Source organism: Fistularia commersonii, chromosome 15, assembly GCF_037954325.1.
Source record: "Fistularia commersonii isolate RoL2024-O1a breed Wild chromosome 15, RoL_Fcom_v1.0, whole genome shotgun sequence".
Lineage (NCBI taxonomy): Eukaryota > Metazoa > Chordata > Actinopteri > Syngnathiformes > Fistulariidae > Fistularia > Fistularia commersonii.
The window spans coordinates 5,699,623-5,720,889 of record NC_141298.1 but is presented as its reverse complement, the minus strand read 5'-3'; the positions used below and the strand labels follow the sequence as shown (position 1 = coordinate 5,720,889).

General features: G+C 39.1%; 1 protein-coding gene across 1 annotated transcript in view; it reads left to right on the top strand.

Moving 5' to 3' along the window:
- Positions 1-4,482: 4,482 nt before the first annotated feature.
- LOC147226282 (transcription regulator protein BACH2-like) overlaps positions 4,483-21,267 on the top strand; it is a 44,285-nt gene continuing 27,500 nt past the window's right edge. The window contains exon 1 of the mRNA XM_086160331.1: positions 4,483-4,714. The gene's annotated coding sequence lies outside the window, so the exon portion shown is untranslated. The remainder of the gene's footprint in view (positions 4,715-21,267) is intronic.

The following is a 21,267-nucleotide window of genomic DNA, read 5'->3' as shown; positions in this document are numbered from 1 at the left end:
TTCCTCCTTCTAAGCCTTACCCGTGATCTTAACCACTCAACAATGATTTTTGGTTTCACATAACAGCTTTAATTTTATCAGAATAAGTTGAAAAAAAAGCAAAGCGAAACCAATTTTGATCAGTCTCTATATTTTTTGGACTTCAAAAAAGCTAATGCTTCACATCAAATATGAATTTTCTTCATAAAATTGATAAAAAAAGAATTCCGTTCTAATGAATACTTAAACAATTCTCTGCTCATTTGTGAATTTTGCCCATTACAGCAAAAGTTTTGGTTGTGGCAAGATGCATTTGTCAAGTCAAATCTGTGTTGTGCCGGAATTTATATTGTGTTTTCAAATGTTGGTGTTTATGAGGGACACTTGCACTATCCCAATGAAAATTTTTATTAGTAGGACAAATCTCAGCCTGCCAATGCTGGTTACTGATACTGGACACAGCATGCAGTCTTGTCATGCAGTAGACACAGCAAAAAATTATTTTTGATCATATTACTTGGATACGGTTGGTTATATCTTATGAATTCCTGTTGAGCCAAAATACACAAAACAGCAGCTCATTTTATGTGTTACACGCTTGTTATGATGGATAAATCCTCTAAAACTCAGTGCTACCCTTTGTACAATTTCACAAAGAACGCATTGCTGCAAAAGTAGAAAAATGAAAAGTCCTTAAATGGAATCAGTCAACAGCTCTTTACACACTTCTGGTTTGATTTAAGCACCAGCAACGTGAAGAAGACCGTGTGTGTGCCTCCGTGCATGCACACGCCCTCCGGAGTTGACTACCATGCTTGCCTTTCTTTGTCATTCCCAGCCATTCAGGCTACCCATGGATCCATTCCTGCGAACATTACGTCCCCCTACTGAGCCGATCGTAGCTGCCAGAGGAGCTGCACCAATCGGTTCTGGCTATTTATAACATCTTGACATTGAGAATGTGGGCTGCTTTGAATCCCGCCACTCTAAATGAGGCCCAAGAGGTGGCTGTCTGTGGCAAACTGATAAAATGTAGGAGCTCTGCCAGCTCCCCCTGGATTACGCTCCATATATGCAACTGTATCATACCTTCTACTGGGCAGGAAAATAGATGCAAAAAGGTTCCTCTGTTGCAACATTAATTTTTTTTTTTTTTCTAAAAACAACCTTTGTCTGTGTTTGGGGAAAAAAAATATTCCTTTTGAATGGAGCCTCACTTGACTGTCAAAAGAAAATTCTGCAGGAAATAAAACATCATGCTCAATAGTTCATCACTTTTTATGATGGTAACAGTGTAAGTTGAAATTTCAGGTCACTGTGTAATGTTTACAAATAGTTCTGATCAATTTGACTGTGTCAGGATTCAGTCACTATGTTTCCCGTGTTTCCCGTTTTGTTTGAAATCAGTGTTTATTCCTGTATTGTCTCATCACTTATTGCCAAACTTCACTGTTCTTTTCCGGACACTTATCACCATACCTTTTCCTGCCACTGTTCAACCCGCTGCATCACACACACTCTTTGCATGACTGTCATTGCCAAAACTGTATATATTGATTTTCCTCCCCGTATTGCCCTGCGGCATATGATTTATTTCTATTTAATTTTTTTGGAAACTTTACCATTGGACTTCTTTCACTTGTATGACCCTGACGGTTAACTTTGGAAAAGAATTTCAGAAAATTGAACTGAATCAACAATGTGTGTTCGCACAGAGAACCTTTTACTGGTGGACCGTCCTTTTTCACAGGTAAGATGCGAGAAAATACCCCTGGTTACTAAAGTAGCGGCCTTTCTGTAGTCAGCGTGGGTGTTACTTTGAGCTTTTCTCATCTGCGTGGTCTCATCATGGCTGGTCATGGGCTTTTCTCCCTCAGCAAGTGGCTGCGGAGCTTGGACACCCCTGTCGATCTTGATAGCCAGCACAACAAGGTCATCAAATTTGTAAGGAAAGGCATGCAAGGCGGATGGTTTTTGAAATCATCGGGCAGGCTGTTTGAAAAATTGCCTGGTTGTTCCAATAATTCTCTGCTGCCAGTGCTATGTAACATGTGGCAGGATTATTACCTGTGTGTCTCCTTGCTTCAGTGTCTGCAAGGAACGGGTTCATTGCTGCAGGTGGGTTAGGCTGAGGTTGCGCAGGCTGAAGACGTTCACCTATGTGGATGGTGTCCAGGTGCAGGCAAGAATAGGTATCTGCTGAGTCTGGGTGGCACTCCATAAAGCTGCTTTGTCATGGAAGATCAGAATGATGTACAAATTAGGTCTAATAAAGTTTGGAAAACCGCCATAATTAACTGTGCTTTGAAAAAAAGTTACTGTATCATAGCACAATGAGCCTACTTGGAGCATATGCCTGAGCTGTTTTACAACAGCAGGAGGCAAACGTTCAAGGGATTTGAGAGCAGCAAATCAGTCGAACGGTCAAAAGTTTGGAGATGGACTTTGTTTTGTGGACAATTCTTTCATGTCCCCCGTTTAAAGGTCAGAATTGATGGAGCACATAGCAGGCGACCCATCCACATCTCTTCACAAAGCTCAAGAAACAAGAACACAACACATCCTTGGCCTCTGTGACACTACGTGTCAACTGCCTACCTGTATTTGCCTCCAATATTTATTACCTTGGCTGTGATCCATGCTTTTGTTATGCCATTAGGCCATTAGTGCTGTGATGGAAATCTTTGTTTGTCTGGTGTCACAGTTACTGCACCTGAAATTCACTTGTTACATTGACATATTTGAACTGGCAGAACTCCCAGTCAACGGTTTCCATCTTCTCGTAGTGTGAACCAAAACAGAAGTTCTACATCGTTGTCCACACTAATGTTTCATTTCTTGCCAGTCTATTCACATTATCTGCTGACGTCTTCTTCAGGTCCTCACAATGCACGAGTTTTATGCAAATTCTCAAAGTTGACCACGATTTTTGTGTATTTCTGTGGCAGTGTTCTTAAGTTTTCTTTAGTCAGGAAAAATTTGATAATTAATGAATAGTCAGGCAGGGCCACATTGTTGCACTGTGGTTAGCACTTCCGCCTCACAGCAAGAAGGTTCCTGGTTTGATTGCAGCAGGGGGCTTCTCTGTGTGCAGTTTGCATTATCCCTGTGTCTGAATGGGTTTCCTCCGCATTCTCCAGTTTCCTCCCACAGTCCAAAAACATAAGGTCAGAAAGTCTATTGGAACGGCAAAAATTGACCAGGACTGTCTATTTGTTGTTTTTCTTAATTTCTTAATATTAGATAATAGATTTTAGTTATTTTAATGCTAAAGGTTTGTGCATATGCTATATTCTATATTCTATAATCTATATTCTATATGATGTATATTTCTACATTTTTCAGTTATTTACACTGTTCTGGAAACTGTGATGAGAGTCATACAGTGAAGCCAAAAATTGGCTATTCAAAATGGTATTTTTTTCTTCTAATATTTGCAGGTATCAGTGTGTTTGGGATTTATGAATGAGTTTTCAGTGATAACTAAAATACCTGGGACGGATTTAAATGACATGATTGCTCAGTGTGCCTTCAGATGGCTGAGTACCTGCAGGGATTTTAATTTCATCCACTGCAATTGTTTACAATGAAAAAAACACCTCATGGTGCTGTGGAGATGTACTACAGTCATATCATATGCACAAAACAAAACAAAACAAAACAAAACAAAACAAAACAAAACAAAACAAAACAAAACAAAACAAAACAAAACAAAACAAAACGTTCTTATATGGCAAAATGGTATTAAAAATAGATTAAAAATACCCAACAGCAATATCTGGTTTAATTTATAAAGTCAATTAATTTACCTAAACCCTTCTCACTTGTGCAGCACTTAATGGAAGACGCTCTATAAATATCTTCATTATGACTATTATTGTTGTTATAAGTTAAAAGGAAAAAGAGGGCTCAGAAAAAAAGCAATTCCCCTAATTTTTTAAAACGTGTGAATTGTTAAAAAAAAATTAAAAAGAGACTAAAGTGGCACCTTTATTATTCCCTTAAAAATTGGAAAAAATAAATAAATGAAAAAACACGAGTAAACAAAATGTTTGACAAGTGTAAAAAACAACCAGGGAAGAGATTGCATATACATATATTTTGATATTACCATTTTGTTTACAATGAATAATGCAGATGCTTGTTTTTTAATATCTTTGAAAGTGACAGGGACTATTTCTTCCTACAAACTTTTTTTTTTTTTTTGGGTAAACATCAGCCACTGTGGTCGAGGGTCCACTGCTTCCGTCACCGTGCTATCGGATGCACCGCAGACCCTGATCCACGCGCGGAAAGTGTCGCGGAAGTGTGTGTGTTCAACAAGCATCATCCGCCGTACGAGCAAGGCGAGGCGGGAAGGGGATGGCAGAGGAGCGGAGCGGAGGGGAGGGGCTGCGTCGTCGTAAGAGCAGGGGGGCTCGGCCGTTGTTGTGAATGGGGGCCAGCATGACGTCAGGAAGCCAATGTCAACAATGCAGCTCCTGGAGGAGAAAAGGCGTTTCATCCACGACGCGCGCACACACACTCACTCACACACACACACTCGCAGAGAGCTGTCCACGACGCAGACGCTGATGCCCGCGCTCCGTTGAAAAGCGCCGGGTGTTTTTACTGCTGCTGCTGCTGCTGCTGCTGCTGCTGCTGGTGGAGGAGCCGCTGAGACGCGGAACACACAATGCGGGCTCACTCGTACTGGTGAGAAGCTGACCGACCGCGGACGAGCAGGAGGGACCGGGTAAGTCGTTCCTCGCGTTGCGGGAGATCGAACGCTACCGCCCGGCTCCGGTACGCTCGAATACGCCAGACCGCCGGAGCCCCTTATCAGGCTGGGATTTTCTCTCACTAATCTGTTGGCTCGGATTGGTTTTCCCCACATTTGTTTGCCTTGTAGTAAAAGCGGCGTTGTGTTCTCCGGAGCTTATTTTTTTATTCATTTGTTTATTTTAACACAATTATTTTATTATTAATTTCCCTCATTTATTCATCATGTTGTGTGATTGCTCAGGCGAGGAGCCACCTGGTGCGGTTGACACCGTGGGCGCTGAGGGTTAGCTGGGATGCTGGAGTGAACCGTGTTAGCTAACAGTTGGATGTGGTGCTTTCGTGGGTTTCCCTTAAAAAAAACACGTTTACTTGACATTTAATAGCAGAGGCTCTAATTGCAATGCGTCTATTCCATAACTGTTGTGTTTTTTTCTCGATTTACAAGCGTGTATTCAAAAAAAAAGTAAAAAAACACACATTTTGGTTCAAGACTAGTTACGTGTCTTTACAAACAAGGCTAACTGAAAAGAGCTTAAGGCTACGACGCTTTCACCACTAAAGGAGCCCAGACTGCGGTGCTACTCCGACCCTACGTTTGAGTGTATTTATTAGTTGATTCCACCGGGGTGTTACAATACGCAGCGATGAAGACTTAACGGGAAACACGTTTTGCATGGGAGACTAAACGCTGCCACAACCGGTGCCCGCCCTCCTGTCATGCTGGGGGGGGGAAGGTGCTGGCGAGGGACAAAGGACCCTGCCTCCCACCCCCCTTATTCCCGCCCTCTGCCGCTGAACAGGGGGTTCGGTAAACAGCCACCATGGGAGGAGAGCAAGAATGGATTATATCTCCACTTAATTCTGTTTACTGCGCCGCTGTGTTTTCGTTAAACATGTACCAAAGCAATTTGCGCTCTTCGAATAAAAACGATCGTTTAAATGCCTGCAGAATGTGCAACACGGAGATCTGCGATTGCCATTATGTCCGATTCGAAATCACTTGTTCCATTTAAATGACCAGTGAAGTGAATGTTTGCAGATGGACTCCTGGTTTTGTGAATGTGTCTTGTTGCAAACAGATTAGCTCTTTGTTATCCTGTTATTCCTCCTTCCTACAATGCCGCTCTCCCCTCTACCGTGCTCTCTCTCCCTCTCTCTCTTTCGCTCTCTCTCTCTTTCTCTCTCTCTAATGGGAAAACATCAGAGTGATTGCAGCATTTGCTGGTTGGGGGGCTTGGGGATGGATGGGTGGGTGAGTGGTGGTTGGGGGCTGCTCTCTGTCTGCCCTCTCTCTTGTTGGTGTGCACACAGTTAATCTGAATGGAGCAGATGAAAGGTGAGTGAGGCCGATGAAATATTTACCATGACCGCCTCAGCTGCAGGCGTTCATCCCGAGCAAAGACTTGTGAAATATTTCTCATGCTTTTCTGTAAATACAACTTCTCTGACTGGATCATCTGCCAAAGAAACAGAATTATTAATGGGGCATAACGTTATACTCTCCGGCCATGAGGTACAACTGAATGGGTTGCAAAACAAGAGCTAAGCCAGATTGTCCAGCTTGCAAAAGATGATAATGTTGATAAATTGATGGAAGCTATCATCAAATTTGTTTTAAGTTATTAGAGCAGCAGTTGTTAGGGTTATTGTCATGGCCTGCATTACAATCATGGATAGTTGCCATATTCTGGCCATCCCAGTATATGCACATAACTCTATTGTTTTTCTTTCAATCTAATTTCCGTAAGCTATTTATTGCTTCTTATGTTAATTACCCACCACACTTTCTATGTGTCCAAATCTTTTTTTTTTCAAACTTTGACAGCCCTGGGTAACTGTTTATTATTGGGATTTTTAGAAATCAAAATTACATTTTAAAATGAATAGAAGTAGCATATTTCTGCCAGCTCACTCCAGGACAACACCACACGCTTTCATTGCAATTATAAATACATAGAATTGTATGACTTCTGATTGTTTTTAAATTAATATTCATTGTGCTGTGATACTAGGACAATCAGAGGAATAATAAAAACTGACAATATTAACAATAAAATGACAAACCTCAGAAGTCAAGTAGAATGTAGTGTAATGGTCAGAGAGAGAGAGCTCTCTGCTTCTAGGGAAACAATGTCAAGTCCGAGAGGAAAATGCATAATTTTATAAATCAAATTTGGCATCACCTCATGCTTTAAGCCCATATTTGTTTATTCATTCATCACACAGGTCCTGCAGCAGACAGAGTATACTTGACTTTGAAACACATTTACTTCACAGGGAGGATCAGATAAGGGATATTATTGGTTTGCATTATCGGAATTAGAGGATCCAGTTCAGACCCATAATAGGTGCTAAAAGCATGATGCAGCTTCTGCAGCACTACTTTTGTCTTCCTGTATGCCATCCAGCTTTCTATGGATCTTCAATACTATTAACCTTGCTTGTAAAGTAAACTAATACAATGGTGGACAAACAATAACAAATTTACTTTCAAACAGTCAACAACCAAATTTAAAATTATGAGTAATTAATGATAATTTGCTGTTGTTTTGTTCTTCACTACATGGTGGCCTGAAGGTGGCGTTGGAGGCATGCTCATTGAGTGTAAAACATTTGCACTGGCGAGATGGTGCTCCTGATCAACCCATGAAACCCCAGGGATACACTAAAATCAGCAGGATACTACTGAGCACCTATCGGATATGATGTTCATTTTAGGCTCATATGCAATAGGGATTCAATAACACATCTGTCTGATACTACGCTCAGTGGTCATCGAACCTTTGAACATCATTTTGTCATAAATTTTGAAACCCTCTGTGCAAATTGCAATGCCAAAGTAATGTTTCGTTGTTGCCCGAATCATGTATATAACACATGTTCATATGATATATATATATATATATATATATATATATATATATATATATATATATATATATGTATATATATGTATATATACATGAAATGTTGAAAAAAGTGTAAAACAAAATTATTGTAGTTACCTATAAAGATAAATGACCTTGGTTCGGTCCTTCTATAAAAAAAAAAAAATACAATTAGTAGGAGTACCAGTAAAGATGCTAAGAAAAGATACAAAGGCAGCTTAAATTGTAGATTTGCGAGTTCAAGAAAAGACTGTTTGTCAGCAATCGTAAAAATGTTTATTAAAATATGGGGTCACTGTCTCTCTTATTTTGAAAATAAAGTTAGCAGTATTTTTGTTTCTAGTACTTGAGGAAACAAATCCGAAGCACAGGCTTGTATCTTCTAAACAAGCACACATCTCTAACTAATTATTAAAAAGCCACTCCAATTATAAAGCAACGTATCTTTCAACATTATTGTTATCTTTTTCAATAACCTAGATTGATTGTTTTAATATTTGGCAGATTTCTGGCAATGTACTGTTACTCAAGGTCAGGCCATATCAGATCTGACACCCTGCCATAGCAGCTGTTATATTTTTTGAAAAGTGTTTGAAGGCTATTAATCACGCTTCATGCATTTCTTATTCAGATAGTAAACAATTGGAAGTAAAACAAACAAACAAAGTGAGTTAAACCAACAAATACATAGTCAAGGGAGAACACGTGTGTGAAACCAACTGTAATTTTAGCGGGGGTCATATAAATATTTTTTTTTCACAGTATTGCAAGGTTAAAGTCACTGTTGCCTAACACAAATAGGTTTTCAGTAGTGAAACTTTAAATTGCCCAAGTGTCTGTCAGCTACATTACCGCAAACATTTCTGAAGAGCAAAATGTCTTTCCTGACATCTGAAATACACACTCTGTTTCAATCAGAAGTACTAAACTACCACTACATACACAACACCACTCATCCCTTTTCATCTCTGAAATCACACTGCTTCTACTGTTGACGCCATAAGTCTGTGTCAGCAGTTACCATGGAGGACACAAGAATGTTGTTTGCCACATCGTTGAGTCCTGATGGAGCACAGAGGAAATAGAGCTCCTGAAATCTTTGCGACAAGGTTGTTCATTTAAGTGTGTTTGAGAAGAGTTCACAACAGCAGCTAGCACTCAGAGTGCCCTCAGTCTATTTTCATCCCCCTTCATGTGAGGGCGTATGCCCAGAGGGGGTTGGATGTGTGTCTTAGTGTACATATAAAACTGAGTATGTGAGAGAAAGAGAGACAGTAGCGTGTTAATGCCAGTGATATATTCCAGTGTTCCCTTCATATTTCTCCTCCACATTCACGTTTGTAAAACACTTTATCAGGTTCAGTTTATGTGGCGTTCGTCATCTTGTCTAAGGCCTCAGTGGGTGACTCAATTAGGCTAACCCTTACTATATCTACATGCCCTGCTTACCTAAGCTCAACCTCAAAACAAAATTTTGACCCTGAACTGTACTAATTTAAACCATGATACCATGATGACTTGCTCTTTTCCCTAAAAGCAAGATCAGTCCTCAATGTCACTGCAAAAACATTTATGTCCTCTCTGCAAGAAGAATACCGGGCATGCACACTGAAGCAGATGATGTAATGTCTGGTGAAGCTCGGGACAGTGCTGATTTTGCTTAATGGCTGCTCAAAGAAATCCATCCACATCTTTAGTAATTAAAGATATACAAAGCTTTGCCAAACTTTTGTCTGTGGATCATGTCTCCTTATGTATGTTTGTACAAGAAAAGTTGAACGCTCCTTCTGCTTAAAGGTTTCCCCATTGTGAGCATTTTTATATTAACCCTCACATCTCAAACAAAGGCTAATTGAAACTGATAAAATTTGATTGAGTTCACGCATCAGATAAGTGAAAGGATGTAATGTCAGGCTAATTTCTATTTCAGACTAAGATAATCTCTTTTCATTCACAAGAAGTTCATTCACTCATTATTTGTCCAATTTTTCCTGCGCTCAGGGTCATGGGGGCCAAATACTGGGGGCTACAGCTTGGACTGGTCAGCAGTGATCACAAGGTCACATACATATAAACATTTCCCTCTCATTCACTGTAAAGACATTTCAGTCTTTAGCTCATCCACTGTGATTAGATAATGGGAAAAAAACAGAGAAGTTTACAGCGAGGAAATGCAAAGTACAAACAAATAAGCCTCAGTTGACCAGTGGAATTGAACCAGGAACCATCTTGGTTCGAGGCAGGAGAGCCAACTACTTCCATTTGCGATGGAATCATCAAAATCAAATTATGACGTTTAAATGAGTGCTTTTGCAGTGGTTTTGATGTTCCAAATAATATTGCTTCAAGCTTTTTTTCACAGTGTAATTTTGGCACTATGTTCAATTGGTTTCTTCTTGTGGACTTGCGTCGCAGTCAGATAATGTTTAGAATATTTCATGTTTCCATTTTATGCAGTGCGTGTTGGAAAATTCTTTAACTGGGAGAGAAAATGTATTCCAAAGATTCCAGTTGCCTTATACTTGTTTTTCAATGAAATTCTGCTTAAACATGTGCATGCATAGCCTTGTATTTTGGTCACAAGCGTGTGACTTTGTGGCACAGTCACCTAGATTTTTCCCAAAATGATAAGTAAGAATTTAATGGATGTACCAGTCCCTCCAGCTGTTCAAAATATCAATTGATACGGACAATAACAAAGCTTCTCTGCATTTTTTCAGACAGAATTACAGAATTGGCCCCTGATACTGTTTAAGTAATATTTATCAGTTCTGCCATGTAAGTTTTTATACCCAGGATAACATTTTGTAAGCTGTGGGCAAGTCAGGTTTTCTCCAGGTCATCGTCTGCTTTTTACGACCTCCAGGCCTCCTGATTTATTCATGCAAAGCTTTTTTTTTATAGCTGGTTGTTGAAATGTAGGCGTTTCACCCGCATTCTCATCTTATTTGTGTGTAGTTTAGTGAGTTTGTGTGCCTCTCAATATTTTATTTCCTTCATTTTGTAAAATTATTCATGCAGTTTTTCAATTAACATAATTTTGAATTGCACTTTGCACAATAGAAAAACAAGTTCCGTCCTCTTTGCATGTTTGATTGGTATCATCATGTTTTCCCGTGGGAATATTATGACATTTTGTTTGCAGTTTGAAATATTGCCGTCACGTAGGCTTTTTAGCCATCTCTGTAATTGAAAAAGATACAAGGAAAACAGTAGTAGAATCGAGTGACTTAGCCTAGTTTATTGTTTGTGTGTGTGTGTGTATATTTCTGTATTTGTGTCAGTTTGTGTGTCCAGCAGAGATAATTCTCACAGAGACATTGCAGTAATGGTTCCTGACCTCCATCCAGGATCATGGTCCTACCACTTCCCTTTAAACAACAGTATTTATGGGATCCAAAAAAATTAATTGTGACTATATTGGTTGATGGTTGGTGTCATCGCTGCTATTGAGATATTAGAGGGAATCATGTTGTCTGCGCGGGTGGCACAGTGGTGCAGCGCATTGCGCTTCCGCCTCACGGCGCAAAGGACCTTGGTTCAATTCCCACAGGCCACAGGGCCCTTTCTGTGTGGAATTTGTATATTCCCCGTGTTCTCCCCTGGGTTTTCTCAGATTTCCTCCCACAGTCTGAAAATTTGCAGGGGGTTCATTGGAATACATTGGAAAAATTGCCTAGATGCTTGAATGAAAGAGTGAATGGTTGTTTGTGTCTATGCGATCAACTGGTGACTGGTCCAGGGTGTACCTCGTCTCTCGTCTGCCTATGACAGCTGAGATAAGTTCTAGCATCCATTCAACCCTGAGTATGATAAGCGGGAGATGATGGATGGCTATTGTCTGCATCATATTCTCTTTTTGAAATGAAAAATATTTACATGGTTGTGGTGCTATTTTTAAGGGAGAAGGAAATATGATTTCCATAGACTTTGATGTCTGTGTATGTCATATTGCAGCATTGCAATTTAATCATCAATGACATTTTGACATGTTTTACCTTCAACATGTATTGTGCTTTTGAATATATTTGAGATAATTGTGAATCTCCAATTGATTTGCTGCAAGTTTTTTTATTTTTTATTTAACAAAATCTACATTTGTAATTGAGACCAGCAAAGTTGAGTAGTTAGTTTGTAACTATACACTGCATTGTGACTCCTGAATGGGGACACGCACATACGCAATCAAACTGTCTATACATGTTGTTGTGTATCAGTTTCGATATTATTTCACAAAAAGTTTGTAATTGATTTTAAGGGATATATTTTGTGTTGTGATGTGAGAAGAAGAATTGCGGAGACGAAGGCGTGTTCTAACTTTAACTTCCGGGGGCAAATATATCCCCGGCTTAAACCCATGCCCCTCAGCCCCGAGTCCCTTGGGATGAGAGGCCACACCCCTTTGTGTCCGCCACAGTGTCACCATTGTCACTACAATGTTATCACAAAGCAGGCGGGGAATTTGTGTTCTTTTTCCTTTTTGGGCTTTATACAAAACTGCTTATCCATGCCTTGAGCCTAAAAATAAGATACTATTAAATTTAAAATAATTCTGGGAAATTATGAATCATAATGAACAAAAAATCTAATCAGAATGAAACAGAAATGCAAGGACAGGAAACTACAGTATGTTGCTTAATGGGAGACATGGAAAATGATGCACTTTTGTGGCACAGTGACTCCTTGGATGTATTGGCAACAGGCTAAGCATTAGATGTAATGCTATTTACTTCAATCAGTTGGTTGCTTAAAGTCAAGTCATTCATCACACAGCTGAATGGGGAAATGACTTATACGCCTGGCCTCTAACCAGTGACACAGTCCATCTCTAAGGAAATAAATTTTCCTGTATTAGGCCAGTAAAATACCCAAATTAGTTTATTTTAACCAAGTGCTTGAGAATTAGCTTGTGAATAGCTTTATTTTTCTGTGTTTGCAAATCAAATGCAGATAATGTTTTTTTATTGTTATTATTTTTCTTTTCTCTTGCAAGGGGTAGTGTCTGTCATCATTTTTGTGGGTGTGTGTATGTTGAGATTAAGGTTTGTAAATGTTATTGCTTCTGGTGAATGTTGTATTTATGCAGGTAAGAAAAAGGCTTTTCTGCTGATATTTGGCTCGATCTACATGTTGCTTCACTTCTCGTCTTATTGTCACCCAGCAACAACATATTCCATAAGCTTTCTTTTCATTTGAAAATGACTTGGCCTACATGTAGAAAAAAATACACTGCTGCCTCTTTTGTACTGTTAGTCATTCAATATTTCATGATTCCATCTGTTCCCACCTTGCAACAATGAAAAGTGTCACTGACAATAAATTTGTCATGGCAGAAAACCATCTCCTAATCCCAGTGCAAGATATGGCGTTCCTGACATGAAAGTGTTTCATGGAGCGCCAAGCTGCTGACGCCTATTTATGTCTTCCAAAAGATTTGAGGTGGTATTGTTTGGACCAGTGATAGACACAGAGAGAATTCCTGATGAGGAGACAATGTGTCCACAAAATGTGTTTGCGTCCTCACAGTGTTGAGAATTTGAAAGGTATTTAACCAAAGCAATCACTCCCAGCTCTCTCCACCCAGGGCACTGTTGGTATTTTGGCTGTATCTGGTGTATAATCCTGCCAGAGATCTGGCAATCCATCTGGCATTGCTAGCAGTGATTGGTGCAGACAAGGGACAGATGGTGAGATCATGGTTAGCGGTTTTGGGACCACATATTCCATGCAGGGGTCGCTAAGATGATTCTCCCAGGGCATAGCTAAATGAGCCCTGGGAGGTAAAATGAGCTTACAGAAAATACAGCGCAAAGTGGAGGATTGTTTTTTGCATGATTCTGATTTGGATCAAATAAACTGTTAGGCATAGTTTGTTCAGAAGTTTAGGAAGGTAGTCCAATAGGTCTGTGTAAAGCCTCTAAACAGCCAACCAAACTCAGATGTTGATAACAGGTCCTGGCCATCTAAGCTGGAAAAGAATTGACAGCGATAAACCTGAAATTTGATCCCCTTTGCCAACTAACAATGCAAAATTGCAACTCACTTTTCTCACTCATGTTTTACTGTTTCACCTTCTTTCTCTTTGGCAAAATAGTCGTGGGCGTGTTATATTACTGGACAAATAATCATTCCTATTGGTAAATTGTAATATTCCTTTCCCGTTTAACATCAAATATACCTAGAATTATTTTTGACTTCATGGATGGGTAAAAAAAGTATACATTGATCTCTTTATCTGTGCAGCATATCAGCTCTTGAAGTCATTTCCAACTTTAAAATGTCCTGAAATATGCTCATACTGGAAAACCTTGAATTTTCATGAATTCAACATATGTATATTTTAAAATAGGTCATCAGTTCTGTTTAAGCTTTCCCTGAAACAACTTTTTTTTTCTATCAAATTGTTTACCCCCCCGGCAATACTTCTCATATCAAAATGCTCATACTATGGACATTCATTGTTTTTGTATGTTGCATTTCAAATTAATAATCGCTGTCAGGGAAACATATGACCCTAAATAAAAGACAAAGGGCTTCAGAACTGCCCCCCCTTTCAACTGGAATATTTCCTTAGGGTTGATGGTTCCACTGATCAGAAGCCCAAATAAAAAATTCTCAGTCCACTTTAATGTGTAACTTGGAGTAGCAGTTTAGATAAATTAATATTTCAGACGACCTATTCTTAGTTGTCAACATCAGTAGATAGAAACCCCTGTTGCAAAATGTTCTTTCAAAAGTGTCTTAATGATGACTCAGGGAACTTTTGTCATACATTTGTATGGAAACCTAGCTATGTGATTATGAGGGACACTGCTGATGCTGAAAGAGTAAAATAAAACAAGGTGAATTGGCACTCTGAGCTGTAATCCATGACAATGTTGCCTGACCGTGGAGCAAAAATACCACACAAGACCTTGAGCTAAAGGCCTGCAGGCCTGTTGATTCTGTCATCGAAATAGGATAGTAGCTGTGTGTGAATTCTAACAGCCAGATGCTTCTATACTTTTCTGTTGGTTTATATGTATACCCATTAATTCAATGCTTCAATTTAAGTCGTGCAGCGTATTCAATGGACAAATGTTGTTCTGAAAATGAATGGTAGAATTCCAGATTAAGTTGCCTTATTGAAATGCATCTAGTGATTTCAGTCCTATCTCATTCATAGTTTATGTATTAACCCAGAGTAACTTATTTCTTAGTCCTTTCTATATAGTAATATATGAATGAAATTACATCAGTCATAGCAAAGTGCACTTTAAGGTGACTTGCCTGGTAGATGGATTTGTTTTGAATTATTTTAAACCTGATTGAATGAAATAAAACAATAAAACTGTTTCTCTTATATTGGAAAAGTGGTCAAGCATATTTAATGTACTTCCATACCTTCCCTATGGTTCCAGGAATTAGATAAATACAACTATGCCCTGTGCTGCTGCTGTCGATTTTATAAATACCTTATCTTTGCACGGACTCAACATAATTTGTCTTTCACAACTTAAGGAAGGTAGTTGTCTATCTATGTTAACTTCAAATGATTTTCATAAGACCCAAAATGCATAAAAAATATGTAAATGGAAAAAAGTAGAAGAAAAATTCAAGTCTTGATCTAAAACATTCAAGAATTTGAACAGACCTCAATGTTTGATATTTGAAACATAAATACTAAATGTTGTTTCTGCATGTTGAGTTCTGACTTTGGGAAGCTAATCTGTCCTGTCAGATGTGAGATGTCTGGACGGGTTACTTAACGGCAGCCAGTTGCACAGTCAGTGTAACTGAAGCTCCTGCCATCTGCGTTCCAACAATCAACTCGCTTTCAAAGCCACCAAGATCTACTATTGCTGCTGGGTAGAGAATCACATGGCACCAGCAGGCCTTTGTCCAAACATGAAAAGAAATCTACCTTTCTATTACTTCCAAAATGCTCTGTAATGAAAACCTGAAAACACAAAGTAGTGCATCAACCATTCACACCATCAAAGTGGCACATACAAATTGTCAACTATATCTAGGTTACAAGATCTAAACATTCATTGGACAAATAACCTGCATTATTTTCTCTGTCAGATGCCTTTGTGGTTCAACAAACAGTCCAAGTCATTGCTTTCGTATGAGACAGAAAGACAAAGTGATTAAAATGATCACATATTAAGAAAGCCGTAATGTTCTAGAAGTGAACCTGTAGGATGTACGTGGTCTGGCATGCTATTTGCATAGTTCACACCTCCCCAACATACTTGATGTAACCTTTAGCAAAACACCTCAAGCTTGCTCGGTGGTGGGACTGAACCTGGACCATCTCCAGTTGGTGGCAGTGGGGAGAGTGAAGGACAAACTGGAAGCTATCCTGGACAATCCTTCCCACCCCCTGCACAATGAGCTGTGGCTGATGGGCAGCTCGTTCAGACAACGGCTCATCCCACCCCAGTGCAGAACTGAACGCTTTCAATGCTCCTTTGTGCCCATGGCCGTCAGACTGTTTGACAGCAGACTGGGCGGCACACAACTCTGACCGGCCTGAGGTGTTCTGTGCTGCTACCACAACCTCACTTCCTCACCCCATTCACTTGCTCACCCATTCACATGTCCTGCTCTAACTCTGCTGTCTTTTTTTTTATCCTTGTTGGTCCCAGTCTGCACGCATCCTGCCTATTTTTGTTTATTTATTTTATTCTTGTCTTTGCTATTGCCAATCTATTTACATTGTTCTTTAGTTTTGATTGTATATTATATATGGGGATCAATAAACTTTATCTTATCTTATCTATCTTAAAATTATTGCGAGCATGATCATAAGGACAGAACACAACTGTTGATCAAACACTGGCCTTGCTGAATAGACTATGATTTCGTTTAAATTACTTAAAATAACTAAAGAGAATAACCATCAAGGTGCAGAAATTCATGGAAATTGCAAGATGAACAAAACAGTATTTGTATGAATTTAAATCTTTTTCAATTTGTTTTTAGCTTCACAATGTGACTTTGGCTATGCACTATACTGTAAATACTCGGTGATTAGAAATGATCTGTTCTGATATACCTCTGGTCTCTTCCCTGTGGTAGTCATGGCTCAACTCAGTTTGAACTTTATTTCTTCCTTCCTTTGAAATTCTGTTCTTTTCCGTCTCAGAGGATAATCAGAGAGATTGAAACATGAGACATCTAGAACAGTGTGCTACAGCTGGACGTAGAGTAATCAACCAGGCCATGGCTATAGGATCAAATAAATCTCCACTCTGACAAACAGTAGTTTGTTACTGTCAAAGTGATATATATTTACAGTATAGGTACTGTTGCAAACACATCTCATACAATTTACAGCATAGAAATTCAGGACCAAGTTTCATTCCAATCCTTTTCACAGATGGACTGACAGCTCCTGTTCCCACGAGAGGCGGTAGTTCACTGTGTGGTTGAGGCTTGGTAAGAAAAGCCTATGAACGAAGCTGGAGAAACCCCACCCCTTCTCGATTCAGAAAGCAGGGGCACCATATATGAAAGTGAAAACATTAAAAAGCAAACCTTGAAAATGTCAATCTCAGCTATAGATGCAAGTTTGACTTCGAATTGAATGGCAAACATATCAAAGCCATCCAAGTGACTTAAGATACAATCATACACGATCCATCTTGCATGCTCAGACTCACAGCTGTTTATGTGCAGTGTCTCCTGACCTGCTGTACGCCTGCTTCTGAAGCACATTGTGGGCTGATGTAATGGTGCCAATGAAGCTGTAAAGGCTGCTTGATGTTGTGGAGGTTCCACTTGTCGAGACACATTAACATACCCTCACATTCATCACCATGTCCGTTACTGAGAGAAGACATGGCTTTGGCTTTGATGTGATTCAATTAGGGTTTGTGTGCTATGAGGGATTACAGCAGTGGAGGTGATAAACAAGCACTTTGTCATGCTTTGCAACCATGTGGCTTGCTTTGAAGCAGCTTCCAGACCCAACATAGCATGATGGCAAAACAAAGCATGGAGCTATGAGTGGGTGCTGGTGAGAAGATGAAACATAGAATAAGAATAGCATGCACATCAGGGCAATACATGCTTGGCTAAACATCTGTGTGGCAGAATCAGTAACACTCAACCTTTACTTACAACTACAAATTATGCTTATTGTGGATTTAGGATTTCAGTCAGCTCAGAGATCATTTTCATTTCAAGCAAATTAATGAGAAGGTGTGTAGTGTCACAATCTGCAATGTAAAGGTCAACCATTCAACTGTTGGAGACTAACATAATAATGCAATCAGGCAGGTCTAGAATTACTGGATTCCCTGACAGAGATTTGTTTGTCCATCACATAGAACAAATGGTCATTGCAAGAGGTTAAGGGTCTTCAATGGGAGACAGAAGAATGCGTCACAGGCACTGTGCAATGGATTCATCATCAAAAACAGATCAATCACACAGCTCAACTCCTGATGTTGCAGGCAAATTTCATAACCATCATCTGTCTGCCGTGTTCGTTAATAAGCATTGGTTGGGTAAGGATTTGAATCCAAGATGAAACTTGGGCTGGAAATCAGGTATAGAGGAAGAAAGTTATCAATTCATTTGAGCATGTGGTGTTTGATACTCAAGAAGTTACACTGCCATATAACAGCAATTACCAGCAGCACCAAAAGCAGCTGTCGACATGGAACAGCTAGATACCGGTAATCACAACAGAAAACACAGGAAGATTTGTACTGCAAGGCTAGCTTAAGTGGGCTTCAGATTCATGTTTTGGAACATGTAGTAATAACACAGATTGGAAAACAGCCTTCGTAATGACATTAACTAATATATTTATTGATCACCGTTGTAAAAATAAGGCAAGAGAGGGAGCAGTGTTTGTGATGTCAGTCATAGACCATATAAGAAATCCATTTATCTACAGCTCTTCCCATTAACAATGTTTATGTTCTATGTTTTTCTGTCGTCAACTTGTAAAGCGTCTTTGTGTACCGTGAAAAGCGCTATACAAATCGTATGTATTATTATTATTATTATTATCTTCGTTGCGAATTAAGAAAAAAAAACTGATGGGCTCTGCTGCCTGGAAAAAAAAAAGAATCTACAGTTTCCAATATTATCTCAAATGATAATATCTCAATGGGTATGAAATATTCTGTATTATTATTATATTTTGTTTTTGTAAATTTAATGTACGAATGATACCAATGTACCAATGATGAACATGCAACGTAGATTTATTAATTGCTAATTAATTTTTTTTTTCTCCTTCCAATTCACCAAATGTATTGTTTCTGCAAATTCAACTATTTTTGAGTCATCTTTGCTAGCTGCAAAATGAAATTGATAATCCCTCTTCAGTTCTTATGATTAGAGGCTGCTGTTGTACGCAGTCGGAGTGTCAAAATATTTGCCAAATGCTTCAGTGCACACACATATTGCAGTGGGTGGTATGTGCACAGAATATACCCACAGCTTTTCTGACAATCATTGTAGTGAAAAAGTCAAAATGCCACTATAATAACTGTCTGGACACAACCATGCTCTCTTGGCTTGTGGTGAACCGTTAAATTAGTAAATATGCAATGCTGTAATTGCATTCTTTAGACATTAATTCATGTGTTCTTAGATATAACCCGCCAACACAGCCTCATGCACTGTTTCATCAAAGCAGCGGATTCACTCTGGCTGTGTTAATTTCATTAAACGCTGTGTTATCTTGTAATTCCTGTTCATGCTAGCTGTTCAGGGTCTTTGGGGCTCCGGCTAATTATCGTCATCGTGTCTAATTAACACTCTAAACAACACAGCAATTGATATACTGTACATGTGTCAGTCTGTGCTGTATTGCCCTGTGAGACCAGGTAGCAACTTGGATGACTTGAAAGTACTTCAGCGCACACTTTGTGTTGGAATGTGTAAAGTGAGTAGATAAAGATACGTTTTTTACCATTTAGTATCTGAAATTTTCAGCCTTCCTGCTGTGAATGGGGAGGGGAGTTTTGGCTAACTCATCAGTTAAATCTATAAACTTTTTTTCTTACCTAAATAAGTATTATTTCTAAATACCAGGATTAGATTGCATGTTGTTACATGGCCTTTACACTTGTAATAACACTGTCATTGTATCATATTTATTTCAAGCACACACATTGTGGGGTTAGGTTGAATTTTCGGTTGTATTTGGCCATTAATTACTCCCCCCCCCCCCCCCTGCCTTTTTTTAATTTCTTTTTACTGACAAGTGAATTTGGATTCCAGTGTCCCATCCTAAGGCCAATTCCTTCAACCAAACCTTCAATGACTTTCCCTGAAATCTGATAAGCCCGATCCCATTTATGCTTCCTTGTCAGCTTGAGGCCAAGTGATGTCAGCCTTGCCACACAACAAAGAGGAGGGAGAGGAAGTGTCAGGAAACATAAATTGACCATGGACTAGCTCCCTGGGGATAGGAAGTCCTCACAAATTACAACTGTATTTCTCAGGCAGGTGAAATCAAAGTCACATGATCAGGGCTGACTTTTCAATGATTTTTGGGTTAATATGTTGAGTGATGTCATCACTAACATTGAGGCTGACATGAGAAAGAGCACAAGAGCCATCATGGGAAACCTGGATCCAGGACATCTCCTAGTCCATGTACAAGTTAAATATGTGAGTCACCCATGCTTCTGTTATTGCTGTAGCCCGACTGTGGTGTATGCCAGAAACATGAACCTGCTTCTTTAATGCAAATTATCCGAGTGACTTCCAGAATTAACCACATTTCATCAAGGTGATGTTAATCATGTCAGTTTTCTCCATGGAAACTTAGTGGGTGCCTTGTGGCCCACACATGTATTATCATTTTCACGCCTACGCTCTGTAGCCATGTGCGGGAGATGAACTAATCCTCTTCTTCAACATTTCTGCTTTTATGACTCATTTAGCAATGCTCTTCCCAAAAAAGATTTATTTCCCTTGAAACGCACAAAAGTGTGGAGTTTCATCTGTCATTTATATATATATATACAGGACTCATTGCTGCTGGTGTAAGTTACTGTAAAGGAAAGTAGATATTTTAGCACAGTGTATCTTGTTCTTCTTTCAATAATAAAATAATAAAGGTGTGTATTCTTTTTTCTTATCATTTTTTTTCTAATTTCCTGGTTAATCCCCTTGTCTAAAAATCTCAAGATGATATCCAGCCAATTTCCCATCAGTCTAATCAGTGTATTTCCACCCATATTTTTCAAGTGATTTTGTTAAAATTAATTACAAATTAAACAAAATCTAGTAATCATGCACCAGAAGTTAAGATTTTTAGGAACACAAATGTGAAAAATCATCAAAAATGAAAATATTTTTTTAGCTGTTTGGTCAGGGTGTTCAAGACACTGAATCTTGAAAATTTATTTGTTCGTGTCAGAGGATTCGGTAAGAGAAGGCAGAGCAAGCAGACCCATGCGTGGTGTACAGTGGTCAAAATCAGTCTATATAGTCTCTATTGAAACTGAAATATTAGTGTCTTCATATTATTTGGTCTACCTGAAGAAGGTCTTTTGGATTTTGAAACCTGTAGGCACCATATTTTAGAAGTGAGTGTTTTATTAGCCTAATTTCTTCATTCCTTCAAATGTCAGCACTGTTTCAGTCTCACTTCATGAGCGCCGGTGAGATAACTATT